The sequence below is a fragment of the Corvus cornix genome, chromosome 9, assembly GCF_000738735.6.
Source record: "Corvus cornix cornix isolate S_Up_H32 chromosome 9, ASM73873v5, whole genome shotgun sequence".
Lineage (NCBI taxonomy): Eukaryota > Metazoa > Chordata > Aves > Passeriformes > Corvidae > Corvus > Corvus cornix.
Genome location: NC_046339.1, coordinates 10,454,434 through 10,470,825, shown reverse-complemented (window position 1 = coordinate 10,470,825; position 16,392 = coordinate 10,454,434). Strand labels below are relative to the sequence as shown.

General features: G+C 44.6%; 1 protein-coding gene across 1 annotated transcript in view; it reads right to left on the bottom strand.

Annotated features, from left to right (window-relative positions):
- LOC104687932 (LIM domain containing preferred translocation partner in lipoma) overlaps window positions 1-16,392 on the bottom strand; it is a 334,159-nt gene that overhangs the window by 200,260 nt on the left and 117,507 nt on the right.

Here is a 16,392-nt window from a genome sequence, read left to right as displayed (position 1 = left end):
CCAGAGAAACATTCCCCTCCTGTATACACGTGCTTGCATGCAGCAGGGGCTCAGTTATACCCTGAAGTTCAAGTGCATTCTTAAATGTTATGTCCCACGGGTCTTCACAAAGCATGTATCAAATTAGGCATTTGCTGGAATGCTTTGCTAAGCAAAAGGATCAGTTTACGTACTTTCCCCAAAGATTCTGCCGAAATGAGGCTAAATGGTTGCAGCGGTAGCTCTCAGGAGATCCCCAATTCTTCCCTGAAGCATTCATTTGCTAGGATTTCCCTCTTGTACATTCAGCTTTGGGGAATCACTACAGGAAACTGGGAGCAGGGAATTCTCAGTGTTCGAAATGACAGTATTGCCCAGGGCAGCTAAAGTAACCACAAATCCCTCCCCACTGATTCAGATCCCACCAGGGCCACTGACATCTCTTTAATTCCCATTAAAAATCTCCTCTAGAGGGTATAATCTCCCCAAATTTAAGCAGAGGGAAATCCAGGGTTCCCTCAAATCAGAATCCACTTTATTTGGAACAAAAGGAATCTGCTCTCAGAAGGACTGGAGTTGCTAAAAATAAGCAAATATTCCCAGTGTTTCTGCACTCCTCTCCCTGAAGTGAAATGATCAAGAGGATTAATTTTAGAGTATGTACAGTTTTTACATGAAAAAACCCAAGTTGCATCTTAGCTTTTAAGCAAGACCAGATGGAAAGTCTATCATTAGAAATGCCAAAGGGAGAATACACTCAAAGTTCACTTCAGGATGGAAAGGTCATTTCTAGTCATCCTTGTTTTAAATGTTCTCAGAAGCACTCAAGCTTTTTGTAATAAGATGGCTTTCTTTTAGTTTATCAACTTGATTTCCTTCAAAATAAAATATAAAAAGATCTCCAAAACAAAACAAAAATTGCCAAACAATACAAGACAGAAACTTTAAAGGCAGGCGCCAGCTCTCTTTTTTTTCCTCTCCAGAGCAAAGGAGTCATTAAATTTTTAATGAATTACTGTTTAGTTGACAAGAAATGCCACAAAAATGACCTGCTGATTCCACCCAGGGGTGTTTACTTAGAGCTTCACAGGGAGATTCATGAGACAACAGGCAACAGACGATGGGTCAATGGAGTCTGAGAGGCAACACTTCGCTCATCAGGTACCAATGTCGATGAAGAACATGTCAAGACGATGAGAAATGGATGAAGTTTCTCTACTATGTTCAAAGCAACATCCCAAGCCACCAGGGAAGGCCATGTGCCATAAAAATCCACCAGCCCGCCTGCATTGAAAGCACCACGCTCCTGGTCCTAAGATCTGAGCAGTTCAGTAAGGACTCCCTTTGGGCTTAAGATGCCTTCTTAACGTTACTAGCACACACAGGATGACTCGGAAGTGACATAATTGTGATCAGTGACATTCACTGGAGTCATTAGGGTGACCTGAAGATAATGCAGTTATCCACTCCAGTCGCTAACTCATATGAGAGCTACAAACACACAGCTCCGACTGAGATTCCAGCAGTCCCTGATCTCCACATGCCAGCCAGCCGTGAAACAAGCCCCCTGCCCATGAAGATCAGCCCACAGCTGAAGTACAGGACCTGAACAAGCCCCCTGGGACACAGCTTCCAAACCTTAACAGGAAAATATTTTATCAAAGACAGAAAACTCCATTCTCCTGTTTTCCAACAAATATTTTAAAAGTACATCAATATGGTGATATAAAATTGACATTTTCACAGAAAACACATTTGTGTCCCTGTGCAGATTATTCCCAATAAAAACTAGAGCTACTGGCTAAAGCTAGAAGTGTTTTTCTTTTCCTTGCAGGCTGTGCCTTCTCTCAGCTCTAGTGGGCCACCCCTGATAAGAAGTATCTGGCTTCAGGTCTTCCTCTATACAAATCCTCTCAGAGGAGCCATCGCTGACCTAACGGAGCAGCAACTGGGCTGTGCAAGCGTCAGGGGGAAATGTGCCCTGGGGTACCACTGAATGAGGGACAACCAAACAAAACCAACATTCCATTCTCAAACAGCATGTTAAAGCATTGGGAGCAGCAAAAAAATGCTTTGTTGTTTCTTGGCCACTTGCAAACGGTGATTATTCCATACCAAATAATTAACAAACAAGGACAGAATCCTCCAAGCTCTCTTTAGAGATCTTTTCAACACATACCCTCATTTTAATCATTTACTGTTCGCAATAAAGAAGGAAAAACAAGGAGGTAAGAAATCTGACACGATCAAACCTTCCCTAGTCCCCACAAATAGACATTCACTGCCTTCCAATAGTCTTGACTAATCATTTTAATAAGTAGTGAAAAGATTTTGCAATTAAATACTTAGAGAAATAAGATGCCTCTTCCTGCTCCTTCTGATGCCTCATGAGTTTTCCAGCTCCTCTCATAAAGAGTTTTCATTACTCTGGGCATGATGGAGCCAGAACTGCTACAAGAGAAAGCTCTGATTTCAGTTTCATCTCAGCCACTGTCCAAATGCCCAGAAACTTCTCCACAGCTCTTCGATCACAGGGGGGAAAAAAAGCCAAAAAAAAAAACCCAAAAAAACAAAAAAAGGGGAGTTTGAGTCATACAATCAGAACCACATTTGCTGGACAGGCTTGTCAGAAAAAAGCCCCTCTAGACTTAGTGTAAACTAAGCATATTTGGTCAAGTAGCAGTAGATAAAATAGACAGGGAGCCTCACAATGCCCTTCCTGCAGCCCCACATTTGTGGTGACAACTGCACTTTGCTCTGATGAAAAGTGACCTTTAGGCCCTGACATTTAGGTCCAGATTCTCCAACTTGTGTCACCTCCGCCTCCAGTTTCACAGGTCGAATTCACAGCACTTTAAATAGTTGGCAACATTCATTAAACATGAGCCCATGTCTTGCCCAACAGAGTCTTAAAATGGAATATTCCCGCTCCACAGTCCCATGCCATGGTGGATGGTCAACTTACACGAGGTACTGGATGTGCCATATCTCTTCGGAAAATCAACATACCAAGCGAAAGCTCATCTCCCAAAATAGTCACCCTGCTACTTTATTTCTCTTTTATTTGTTTCCCTACTGCAGTTACAAAACACATTCTCACTGAGGCAAAAGGGATCATTAGCCAGAGCACTTTTGGATGCAAAGAGGCAGCGCTAAATGCGCACCAGAAACAGGAATATTATACTGGTTTTCCCACATGAGAAGGCATAAAAAGGCAAATGGACCCTCCATTAGGTTGTCTCCATAATTTCAGGAAAACACCATATACTCAGAATGGAATCCTGATGATTCAAAGATTTCTTGTTTAAAAAGTCCAACCCTGACTGCAGGGAAATATCTCAGCTGTGGTCACAGATCATATCCCTTGCGTTGGATTAGCTGCTAAATTTAAAGTATTTTCTGTCTATCCAATCAGAATGATTTACTGGCATGGAGAAATGTTGTAAACATCATGAGTTTTCTGGTTCAGCCAAACCAATCGTTCCTGCAGCTAAGTCTGAAAGACTCTTGATCCTAATGAGGGACGTAAACAATTGAACAAAACCTAGAGATCTGCAGCTGGAGATCCACCAGCCCAACCTCCTCCTGCTGCCACAAGGTCATCTCTCCCTCTTGAGGGCCTGTGTCCCATTTTTACACACACACAAGCCGAGCACCCGATGCACCAAGAGAAGTCGGTCAAGTACTCTCCTGTTACAAACCCAACTGAAATTTCGGCTGTAGAAAAAGGTTACAGTGTCAGACTCAGCAGGATCACAGTTGGCAGGGATGGGTTAACAAGAAGAGATCAATTATTAATTTAATTCAAATCTAAGGCATTGAACAGACTAAGCAGAAGATTAGGAATATACTGGAATACTTCATGCATTATCTGGTATGACTGCATGGTAGCCCATCCATGCTGATACCAGAGGAGATGCAGACCAGCTGTGATTTTACCCAACTCACACTTCCCTCATGAGTTGCCTCTTGTTTTTATAAATTGATTTTTACGTAAGACAGCTGTGTCAGACCTGAGCTCCCAGTGTAATTTTCCCTCTATGCCTGCAGAATTAATTCAGTCAGCCAGGTTCTATTTCTCCTTGGGCACCACACAAAGAATTACAAATGGCTCTATTTGTGCCCAGCTGGTACAAAAGTGATGTCAAAAGTTAACGGGAAGGAAGAAAGGACCCAATTTCAAAAGCAAGGTCTGTGAGATAACCTTGGTCCCAGGACAGTGAGATATGGCAATTAGGAACATCTCATCTATCTGTCAGTCGGGGTCATTCAATGAGCTTGTTAACAAGAGGAAAGGTGGCACCTCAAAATACCAATTACAACTTTCCAGACTCAAACTGTGCTTTAGCCTCTTCTGCCCCCTGTGCCATCATCTCTAACCTGACAGGAAGGTCAGAATGAGCAACAGGAATTCAGTTTTCAAGAAGGAGCCCAATTGTACTGCAGATGAACAACCAATTGGCAGTTTTGCAGAAGTTGTGTGCTCTGGCTGGGGGGCTGCCAGGCCGTGCTGAGGAAGTGCATGGTGTTGACTTCCCAAAGTGAGTCACTTCTGTAAGCCCTGGGATGGTATTTATAGAGCTGGGGGAAAATTTCCAGGAAACATCACTTACTGGTACTCACAAAAATAGCAAGGAAAGTCTTCAATTACTAAACTTTTAAGGAAGAAAGTCTTTCTTCTTTATGACAAGACAGCAAAGCAGCAGCTTCTATGATTTTCTTGGAAGAAGTCACAATTAATAGTGTTCCTTATCTCACTTTTCTTTGACAGTAGTAGATGTTGCTCCTAAGATATTCATTCAGTACAGCTGCAAGGTTGAGGTTTTTCTCCTCTCTTGTACAGATTATTTCCAGGATAAGATGTTGAAGTCATCCTTGTCTCCAAAAACTTTAGCAAGACTTGAACAAACCCAGGTACCAACAACAACTCAACCACAGCAGTCCAGATCAACCTGAACCTTTTACCCAGCTGTCCAGGATCCCCAGGGGGAATGGCTGTACCCTTCAGTAAACCACATGAATCTGCAAGTAGACCTGTTACTGATCATCAAACTACCACCTGCAGAGGTGAGCTGGTCCCCCTGAACAATCTAGATGTGCCCTGGTATCACAGAGAACACAAAAGCAGAGGAAGGGCACAGACTAGCAGCTGGATCAGTGCCTGTTCCCCTCCACATATGCAACAGCTCCCTTACGTCTCCTCAAAGCCAGGGACTGAGCAAGGCTTTCAGAAACATTTTGTCCCTGCAATAGTTTTAAGGATGCAACCACAAATCTGGGCCACTCTCAACAATTTTAGAGTATTTCCCCTTCTTTCCATTAAACACACACAGATTTACGCTCTTGCTTAGCAAGGATGGGCAGACCACGCCAGGCCTGGTCCCCTTCCCTAAGCAGTCAGCATACCCCATTGGGAAGGATGCAGACTAGCTGACCACAGAAGTGCAACTTCTGGAATGAAAAAGAAACTTTTTGAAGTATAAGATACAAGCACACAAACTTGTCCCCATCCCATACACAAACTGCAAATGCTTTAATTTATTACTATGACTTCCAGACTGCTCCTGCCACTGCCCTCCCTCTGAGACCTGGGGCCAACATTGGCCACATGGTCTTTGAGAAGGTCTCAGAGACATCTCCCTACATATTTTACACAAACCAGTAGCTTAAATGAGGACAAAAAACCAAGACAATGAGAGAAAGGCTCCTGGCAGGAACTCAACCAGTACCTGCTCTGCCTGGCCTCTCAGCTGGGCTCTCCTGGCACGGCCACTGGGAGGGCAGGTCAGGTCCAGCTCTCTGCCAAGCTATCAATCACCACAGCACACGGTTTGTGACACTCATGAGACATGACACCCTGTGCTATGCAATGGAGACCCAACAAGTTTGTTTTGCACATGCCACTGCAGTGTTGGCAGATACAGCAACGTGCTTTGGCTCACACTGACATGGGAAGCATTCAAAGCACTCATGCAGAGATAAGAGACTCCCCTCATCTCCTGCCTGAGACACACTGACCTCCCCTCCCTCCCTTCTCCTTGGCGTCGTCAAAAATACAAAAATCTGTCCCTTATGTTTTCAAAATGTCTCTGTTTCACAGGGTTCTCCCCCCCTTTTTTTTTTTCATGAGGCCAATTAAAAATAAAAGTTTACCAGAAAGACAACAAGGAAAAAAAAAAAGCATCTGATACTATTGGATCCAGCCTGTAAGGATCTCACACATAAAAGAATTATGTCCCTGAGCACTTTCCAACAGACTTTCAGAAAATTTCATCTTTCTACTTCCCTGGCTGGATAGTCTGTTTGAGTAATTTTCTCTTTCTCCTGGGGCTGGTTGCTAAGAGACGCGCTATTACTTCTCCCTCTCTTATGACCCGATTACTGTGATCAGCAAAGACAGCATGCAGACAACAGCCCGACACGGCTCATACAAGAACATCGGGCTCGTTACAAAATAATGGACTGTATTAACACTCCACAGCCCCTTCACTCGCCATGGCCTTTGGAGAGTCTCCAGGCACAACTGGGGGCTTTTACTTCCCCAGCTCTGAAGTGCACGCTCAAACATTTTAAATCACAGGACTGGGAAGGGAGAAGAATGGACTTTTACCTCCTGTGCTTCACCGTCTGACAGCCAGAACGGTGTTAATGGATCCTCACTGAGCAACCTTCCTTTCTTACCCTTCCCGAGAAGTGACCTAGGAACTATGATTATTCCTTTTCATTCTCTTGAAAAATAAACTTTGCAAACAGACAGCACAGTTTGGGTCAGAACATTCTCTTGAAGGGTCTGATAGCATGCTGTAAAGCTGATCATGGCACTTGAGAGGCTAAGAGGTGACCTGGTCCTGCAAAGAGATGAGATGGATAAGGAAAGCAGCTGGATAAGGAAAGCAGCTGGAAATATATCCAACTGTAGGTGTCCAGCAGTCCCAAGGAAGCTACGGGGATGCCCAACAGGCTCTCAGTTCATGCAGATGCAGCCACAGCCTGGTACTGTATTCTCTGCAAAAAAGAATAGGGGATGGAGCCAGCAGAGGAGATAGGAAACTTGGAGCACGGATTGGGAGCTTGCACTGAGGGGTACATGGGGCAAAAAGTTAAGGAAAGTTGATTTTGTTGATGTTATTACCAAAGAACTGGTCTTCTAAGGATGGGGCCACCAACCTCAGAGACCATCAGTCTCCACTCAGTACGAATTCAACCCTCACCACATTCACTTTTTATAACATAAATTTCAAACTTCTATACTTTCTTCTATTAAATCGACTTTTGAAAGATTGTGTTTACCCACACTGTTTTGGTACCATTTTCGTACTCTTGAGGGCCTCCTCTCCTCCCACCAGCTCACTCAGGGCAACTCCTGTGGCAGGACCCCTGGGCAGACCCTCATACCACAGGTAGTACAGAGTATTTAGAAACACCAGTTGATAAAACTTCTCAAGTAGGCCTTGTAACAGAGATGACCCACCCAGAGCACAGGTTCCTTCCTCATCTCCATGTCATTTCCCATAAATTCAATGCTTTGCACAACAAATGCCAGCTGTCATGACAGTGCAATTTCTACCCACCAGCCCTTAACACCAGGTTTGGCTTTATGATTTGGGTCATGTCTAGACGAAATCAAAACCTTTCCTTAGTCATTGTCATCACAGGAATTAAGAGTTGGAAGAGACATGCGACTCTTTTGCACTTCAGCTCCTCAAAGAGTTTGGGTAAATCCCCAGTCAAGCCCCTGGAGCATGCCTGCACTTCCTTCCATGGCTGTGACTTTGCAGTGCACGTGCTGGTTAAAGAAGACAGGAGGGGAATTTTCAGATAGTGGGAAACTAATTCACTGCTTATTAGGAACCACAGCAGATCCCTGCTCATCTCCTGCAAAATCGCCCTCCCCCGGCAAAGCAGAGCCACGGGACTCTCAGTCCTGCTCACGGACCCTCAATTCCTGTGCCAACCCCACCTAAACATGCTTTGCTTAGCAACAAACATTTCAGGCCTTGTATATTTAGTCCAAATTGTAATTGTGTAGGATTCACTGCCAGAAATGCCTGCTCTTTGGCCACAAGCACAGCTTCTGCGGCTTCAAGAGTTGCTCATTTATTCTTCCAACCTTTTATTACACCAACCTGTAATATAATCCAATAGACATTTACTGGTTGCTCTGATTTAGCAGGACTCAGCCTGGCAAAATAAAAAAGCTTGACGCAGAGAAAAGGAAAAGCATACATAAAATCCTTTACTATAATGGTTAGTTTTCAGTGTGTAGAAAAGCAGCATTGTGTGAAGCAGGGGAAAAAAAAAAAAAGTATTACTTGACTGTTAACTGTCCTATAACAATTGTTATTATTTAACAGACTAGCATCTGGAGGATGTTAACATTTCAGATTAAAATAAAAGGGACAAGTGCTGCCTGCTTGAATTCAAGCTATTTCTGCATTAGCATTGCTCTCTTGCTTTGACTGGGCACCATGTAAAACTACATATATACAGCCATGTAAAACTACATATAGGACAAACATTATCTTTTTAACAGAAGGTTTGATATGGTTGATGACAGATGTTTGCAATTCAAGTTATAAAACGATGGTTCCTTTCCATTTCAGTGTGTCAGAAAAGTCTTTTCTTTCTCTTTTTCCCTTCCCTTTTTTGCCCTTTTTCTTTATTCTACCCAAACTATTGTGGTTCACAGAACAGGCCACTGCTAAGATGAATCACTATTCGATGTTTGAAATAATGAAGTGGAAAAATTAAATATAGTATCTTGGAAGAACAGACAGACAGGAGAAAACGAAAATGAGAAAAAATAGTCAAGGCAGAAAAAAATTAAGAATCTACCTGCTGAGAAGTGCAGTGTTTGCTTTATGATACCAAATAACTGAGAAAATACAAGCTCACTCACCAGAATGAAACCCAAGGCTAGGCACTACTTCAAGTAGTTCCCAAATAAGAGGCAATGTGTTCCAGAGCCTGTGAAAATTTAATATTTGTAATTCTAACAAAACACAGTCAGAATACTTAATAAAACCTGGTGGCTTGACTTGACATTTTGTGAACTACAGATAAGTATACTGGTTCAATAACAGTTTTTATGCCCTTGTTTTATGCTGCATTTTTCCTAGGGCCTTTTTCTGAGCTGGTATTTCAAAAAAGAAAATGCTCATCCTGAGAGCAAAGCCAGGACACAGTTCTACAGATTTGTGTCTGGCAAAAAAAAAAAAAACAAAAAAACAAACCAACAGATGCAGACACTGTTATCCAGCACAACTTTTGGGATGACTGCTATCAAGACAGAGGACCCCACACAGAGCCAGTTTATTCACACTGGTGAGAATCACAGGTCCTGACACTGGTCACTGTGCTGTAGACAACTGGGCATAAATCCCTACGCCCGTAACTCAGAAGTTATTGAGTGGAGCGACGCTGCCCAGGCACAAAGGCACCAGCTTGGTCCCACGCCTCTTCAACATGGCCCAGCTTGCTTGGGGCAGTTTAAATCCAGTTTTATACAAATGAGAACCACCACTCATTTCCAACTGGTTTTGCTTGGTTCTTAACCAACGGGAGAGAGGATGTCCTCAGAGAGAAATCAGTGGACACTTCCAAAAGGCTGCCCCAAACTGGTTCACAGCTACTCCTTAACAAGGGACCCCTGCCTTCCCACACGTTCTGTGGTGTTCAGGGGCTTTGTTTGTACTTTAAATGCTCTTGTGTGAAGGTAGCAAGCCCACCACAAAGAGGCCTGGAGCCTCAAGATCATTTTCACCGGCTGCATTTTCTAAGAGCCTGTGGATGATGCAGTTCTGACACTAATGAATAAAGTATTGCTTCATTTGCTGCATCTCATTCAGCACAAAAAACACATGGAAAAATGAAGGAAGGATTAAGAAAGACTTTAAAAGTGTATAATATGCACTTTAAAAAAGCTTTTTCTAATAAACAAGAACTGACATGGAGGCTGTGCTCAGGCCCAGTCAGGATGATTTGCAACAGTAAGGTCACCTTTTTACTCACACCACATTTTTCAGCTCCATGAGATCTGTCCTGTGAGGGATGGGACAACAGCATCCACTGCAATTAATGGGACCAGAAAAGCATTAGAGCACTTCTCAGCCTATCTTTTGGTCCCATCACTGAGACACTGCCTCCCCCATGAAGCATCAATGATTTTTTTTCAGCTGGCGGCAGAGATGAGGAGCAAGAGAGGGGCCAGCAGATCCCACTGGAAATACTCTGGTACTCACAGGACTCAATTCAGAATAACAACGTGTTCCCATGCCTCATCTGGGCAGCAGCAATGGTCCACAGGCGTAACTCCTAACCTGTGCAAGACAGCTCCTGCTGCCTGTCCAGTTCTGGATAATTGCATCATCCCATGCTAGTGCTGAACAATGCACACACAAAACCACTCCAGGAGCATGGCTGAGACAGCTCACTGTGCCTGCATCCCAGCTTCCCTCCAACCACCAGTACAGTACTGCAGAAGCTCCTGAGATACTCCAAGGAGCAGGTACAACACCCCTCTGCCTCTCAGCCAACACAGCCCTTCCACTAGTGACAATTCCTCCTGCTATGGAACAGACCCAGCACAGATAACCAGGAAAAAAACCCGAAACAACCACAGAATCTGTCAGGTCAGCCTGAATTTATTCTTTCAGGGCTCTCAATACAAGTAATGAATAGACTCTGGACCTTGTGGGCCCCTATGAACTGTCAAAGACTGCAGAGCAGAGAACAGCACAGCTACAACACAGGGTGTCTAGTCCAATAAATCCATACCCAAGATTCAAAAACTAAGACAGAGCTACTGATAGCAGCTGCTGTAAACAAAACCCACTAGGTATATCTGCCTGGAAAAAAATAAAACCCCAACAGCAAAACAACAAACAGCCTGCTAAGTCATGCTCCCAGACCCCTACAGACATAGCAGAACATAACTTGCCAGTGCTCAAAAGCCTCCACACACATGAGGAAGAGGAGGGCACAGACAGTCAAGCTCTGGCAAACCCAGATCAGCTGGGTTCAAGAACACACACTGGTATCCACAACAGAGCCTTGCCCTGGAGCTGGTCCTGCTTATTTGCCTTGTCTCATGAATCACTAGCCCACTTCTCCAACCAAGGTAAATGGAAGGAGATGTTTTTTAAAAAAAAGTAATTAAAACCTCAAAGACCTTCACATGAGACCTGTTGTTCACCCTATCAGAAAGGTGCCCAAGGAAAGGAAGGAGAAGAGAGGAGCTTGCTTTGAGTCTCATCCCTTCATTTAGTTTCCATTATTAAATCCATATTAACTGTTTCTGCAAATACTATATTCACCAAGGATGGCAATTACAAGGAAAGACATCAGCACTAACAAATACTGAATTTAGAAGTACCCAAGAGCATAAACTAAAATGGCTAATTTTGTAAAGCATGTCCTGAGAGCCCCAGAGTGTGACAGAGAAGCACCTCCAAGCACTGGGCAGCCCCCCAAAAGGAGTGACTGCCCTGTGAGGGTGCTGCCTGCACATCCCTTTCTGACCAGGGCTGGCACTGCAGCATCTTGTTCTGTCTCAGGCAGACTGAGAAAAACACACAGTCCTGTTCACACGAACAAAAGACATTGCAAGAATATGACAGATTTGGTTTTTTCGGAGTGGAAAGAGTCATCTTTGCAGGAGCAGGAGACCTCCTGGGAGCCATGCAATGATCTGCACTTCCCAGTAGGCAAGGATGGACTCATATCCTTCCCCACTGCCATGAAATCATCCTTCAAGTGACTGCACACAGTGGCAGAGGAGGTGTATTCAATCCCCAAGGAGCTGCCCTAGTGCCCACAAATGCTGGGCTGGAAAGCCCAACCCTGCAATCCAGCTGAGCCTCCCCAGCTCACCACCACTGTGCTCCACCTGTTTCAGAAGAGTCTTCTTTCTGCTGGCCTCACAGAGCTTTATTTGCAGGCAAGGCGGAAAGGCAAGGGGGAAAGAACTTTTGTGGTTACCAAAACAAGATTCAAACCAAAAGGATCCAAACCAAAAGGCAACTCACACTGCTAACTCGCTGCTCCCAAGTCATCCAGTGGCCCTGACTCAGACTTTTCTGAGCACCTCTAACTGACGACAGATTTTTACATGTTTCTGAAGACCCCGATTCTGGCCTTACAACCCCCAGTGCCACCCCAGCAGCACCAGCCCCATGGCAGCAGGCACAGAGCCAGCAGATCAGCTGTCATCAACCTCACCCCACACCAGATGCCTCCTTAGTCTGCCTCGCAGGGTGAGGCCTCATTTTCTGGAACTAAGGCAAAAATGGAATTTGCTTCATTTGCAAGCTATAAATCCTTCCATCTTCCTGAGCCCAGCATCGATGCGAACACCTGTGTGGCAGTGTTTCCCTAAGGCTCCAGCTCTGCTGAAGATGCTGAAATACCATTTTAAGTTTAAAAGCTGGAGAGCAGGAGAGAAACAAGGGGCAGGGAAAGGAGGAAGGGCAACCACAGAAAGGTGTGGATTGGAAAGACCTTGAAAAATAATCCAATCCAAAGCCCCTGCCATCAGCTAGGATATCTTCCACTAGATCAGGTCCCCTGTCCAACCTGACCCTGAGCACTTTAAACAATGGGGCACCCAATGCTTTTAAAGGAAACAAAATTAATACCAACCCCTCAGAAAAAAGATACTAGTTTCTTTAAGAGATTTTCCGTGTAGGACAAAACCCATTGTGCACACTGCTGGGCAGGGTCTGCTGAGGAAAAGAGGGAGGGGGCAGGAAACACCAAACACATGAGCATGGAGAAAGAAGCCAAATATATAAGAAGCAGACTGTCAGGACCCATGGCTGGTTGATACCTCATCCATCTCAGGACTCATCTTCTCCCAGCATGAAGAGAAGATGCTCTTAAACTTCAAACACATCTAGCTCCATCCAAGGACCACCCCTGACCCCAGTTAAACTCTTAAGAGCTATGGCTCAGATGTCTGGACATCTAATTTTGATTTCCAGCCTAATTCCTCAGCAGCTACACTTCCTCCCCATGCACAATTGTTCACCTGGTAGATAAAGATCTTCCCCAAGCTTGAACAGCTCTCCTCTCTCTGTGGGGTAAATACAGAGTTCTCCAAGATGATGAGCACCGGCACCTCCCAGGAACTGTGGTGCTCACACCTCCCAGGATCAGGCAAGGTTAATCCCCTGCAAACCATCACAGTGGGGAGTGGAAGCACTAAACCCTCCAGGAACCCAGCTCAGACCACAGCAGGCATTTGTAGGACCTATAAAAACAGGCTGTGCCTGCCTCTTGGGCTGGCTGCATGGCAGAGACCTGTGCAGAATGCTAAGCAGAGCTGCGGTCTTATTGATGATGATGATCATTACTTTTACCACTACTGCAGTCATACCCAGGGGCCCCCAAACAGATCCCTGCAAGAGCAAGGCATGGTCTCTGCTTTGATGAGTTGATAAATCTGGTCCAAAACAAGCTGAGCAACTCAGCGTGGCAAACAGCAAGAAGGGGGGCTAGCAGCACCAGGAAAATTGCAACTTCACTGGTCTAAACACATGCCTTGAGTGCTTCAAATCACAGTAAAATGCTTCTGGTTTATAAAATGTTGGCTGTTGCCACTTCACTTTTTTTCAGTCATGTAACCATTTCTAACTTCTGTTAAAGTTCCATTAAGTAGCTTTTAATCAGCACCTTCTAGCTGAGTTTTATGCAGGTGTCAGGAAATAAAAAGTCAAGGTGAGACCAAGGAAATGCTTTGGTGGGAGATGGGAGGGAGAGGGGGGTATACACAGTACCTGCTCCATGGCCTGTCACTCCAGTGTCTTTTCCCTCTACTTTTAATACAATCAAGAAATAAAAACACAAATGTGATCAGGTGGACAGACCCTCTACGTGCAAGCAACACACCCACAAAATAATAAGAAGAACCACAAGGCCAGAGGATACATATTCCTAAACATTAAAAGCAACCAGGTGAAGCAATTACCAGGAACAGATTTTGCCAGTCTCCCAGAGAGATTCCAGATACTACAAAGGCTGCAGGGAGCCAAATCCAGTGACACTGCTGGGGCAGGCAAGGCTGTGATGAGCACAGCCACTCCCTGACCCACAACATCCCCAGGACAGCCCTTCCCCAGAGCAGTGCTGTTGCTCCCACTCATCTCCAGCAGAAGGATGCATGGGAAGCCCATGTGCCTCCAGATAAGCAGCTGTGGCAGGGTAGGAGGGATGAAAACACACCAGGGTGCAAGGGGATGCTGCTGCTCCCCTACCTACAGACTCGCAGCTAACCAGGTGAGAAAGACCTGTATCCAACAGAGGACAAATTTAGGCAGAATGATAGTGCCCCTGTAAAGCAGGGAACCAGTGGGGCTTGGAGTCATCTCCCAGGCTTAATTATTGCTGCAAAAATCAGGGAGGTCATGAAAAAAAAAATTAGGGAGCCTGGAGGAGTGAAGGGAGCCATAGAAAGTGAATGAAGCACATCGAGCAAAAAATTTCTCACTGTCCCCTCATCCCTTGCCTGCCAGATCCCAGAAGACTCACGTTCTCAGGGTTGTATATGGATGGGCAGTGGCTTTGCACGGGCTGCTGACAGAGACCAGCAGTGTGTCACCTTCTGAAAGTGGATTAGTTTAAGCTGCAGGCATGTTGTCACTTCACTAAGCCCATCCCTGACCAGGTCTTGGCCAACCCTGAGCCCTTCCAGCCCTGTCAGATAATGATGTGATCTCTAAAAGCCCAGCATCAGACAAGGCAAGGGACTTGCACTGACCAAGGCCCCTGGGAGCTCCCAACTGTCTCCTGGTTTCCAGCCCAGGTACTCTTGGTCACATGAGAAACGTTTGAATGTCTTGTGTCCCCTTGTCAGCCTGCAGTGCCTGCTCTGCTCTTTGGGAAAACCTCCTTCCCCAAATGGCAAGCACAATTTTTTTAGAAGGTGGTAATGTTCCTGAGTCACATACAATCAGACCTACAATCACTAAAGCACTGACAATTAAGACATACTGACCTTTTTCACACAAAAAATACTGACTGATCAGGAACGGATTTCCTAGGAAAAAAGGGTCATTTTCCATTATTATTTTTAATTGCAAGAGAATTAGAAAAATAAGAATTTCCACTTGACTTGAAGGTGACATTTTCTTTGCATTTGAGAAATGGATTATTTTTTACTTTTTAAATTCCAAATGTCTTTCTCTTCCTATTTCTCACTAAGTTTTGTTACTGAAGGCAGCAGAACAGGTGCATATGACTTCGCTTTTCCCCCTCCAACACATTTTCTTTTTTCGTTCTGAATTCTCCGAAGTTAGAGAGGCAGAGGAAGAAAAACCAAAACACTCATCAGGCTTTTCCAACTTTCCTATAAAATGTCCTTAGCTTTAGAAAATCACTCAAGTGTAGGATTTAATATGCTGCTTTGTTTTTCTTCTCTTTTCCATTACTCTGTAGTCTTCCTGAAAATGCATACGCTTTCAAAAGATAGAGCAGAAAGAGGAAAACATATACAGGTGATATTTATCTCATTGTGCTCAACACAAAAGAGGAAAAAGTGGTGAAGGAACAATGTAGAGCATCCAAAACCAGATACAAAAGCTGGTTTGGCAATTTTCTTGAACACAACTGAACTTCTCTTTGGAGAAAGGTTGGAGAGGAGGAGGGGAAGAACTTCCCCCCATTTCTACCTACAGTAAATCACTAGGGATAGAAATGTCATGCTCTGCCAAGACAGCTACCACTCTCTCCTAAAATCCTTGGCCTTCACCTTGTTTCTGCTGCAGCTCCATCACAAACTCTCCATTGTCAGCCAGGGGCATCCCAGGTGCTCCCAGCCACGCACTCCTGCTACTGGGAACTCCCTCCCTCCATGTGTCCACGAGCCAGGAACCCAAATCCCACTCTTGTTGCTCAACTACATCGAGAGACGAGGACTTTCACAGCAAGAAGTAAAGGAAGGCTGATACACAGTGACTGGCAGGCTTTTGTCTTGCTGACATAACAGCTCCAGAGGCCATTGCGATGGTCATGGAAACATCCTCTCAATTATTTCATATTCAAGAGTGTTCCATAATAGAGGGAAAGAACAAAAGTAAAACAATCCAGCCAGCAGACTGGGGAAGAAACACTTCAAGACTCATTGGCCCAACTTATGCCCTACCACCTCCAATTATACTCCTATTCCCACAGATAAATCCCTTGTTTGTAAAGCATTCCCACTGTGCTGGGGTAAAAGAACCAATACCGAAAAGGGTTGTTTGAGCCCAAGCTCCTTGAATCAACATGTACCAGCAGGGACCAAACAAGCAAAACCCCTTGAAAAGTACCAGTCTTGGACATAGGACATCTGCTTTCAATTAAAAACCAAGAAAGATCTGTCCTCATGCCCTCTCCCAGCCCTGCACCTCTCAGGGGGGTAACTAACCAGAGCAAGGG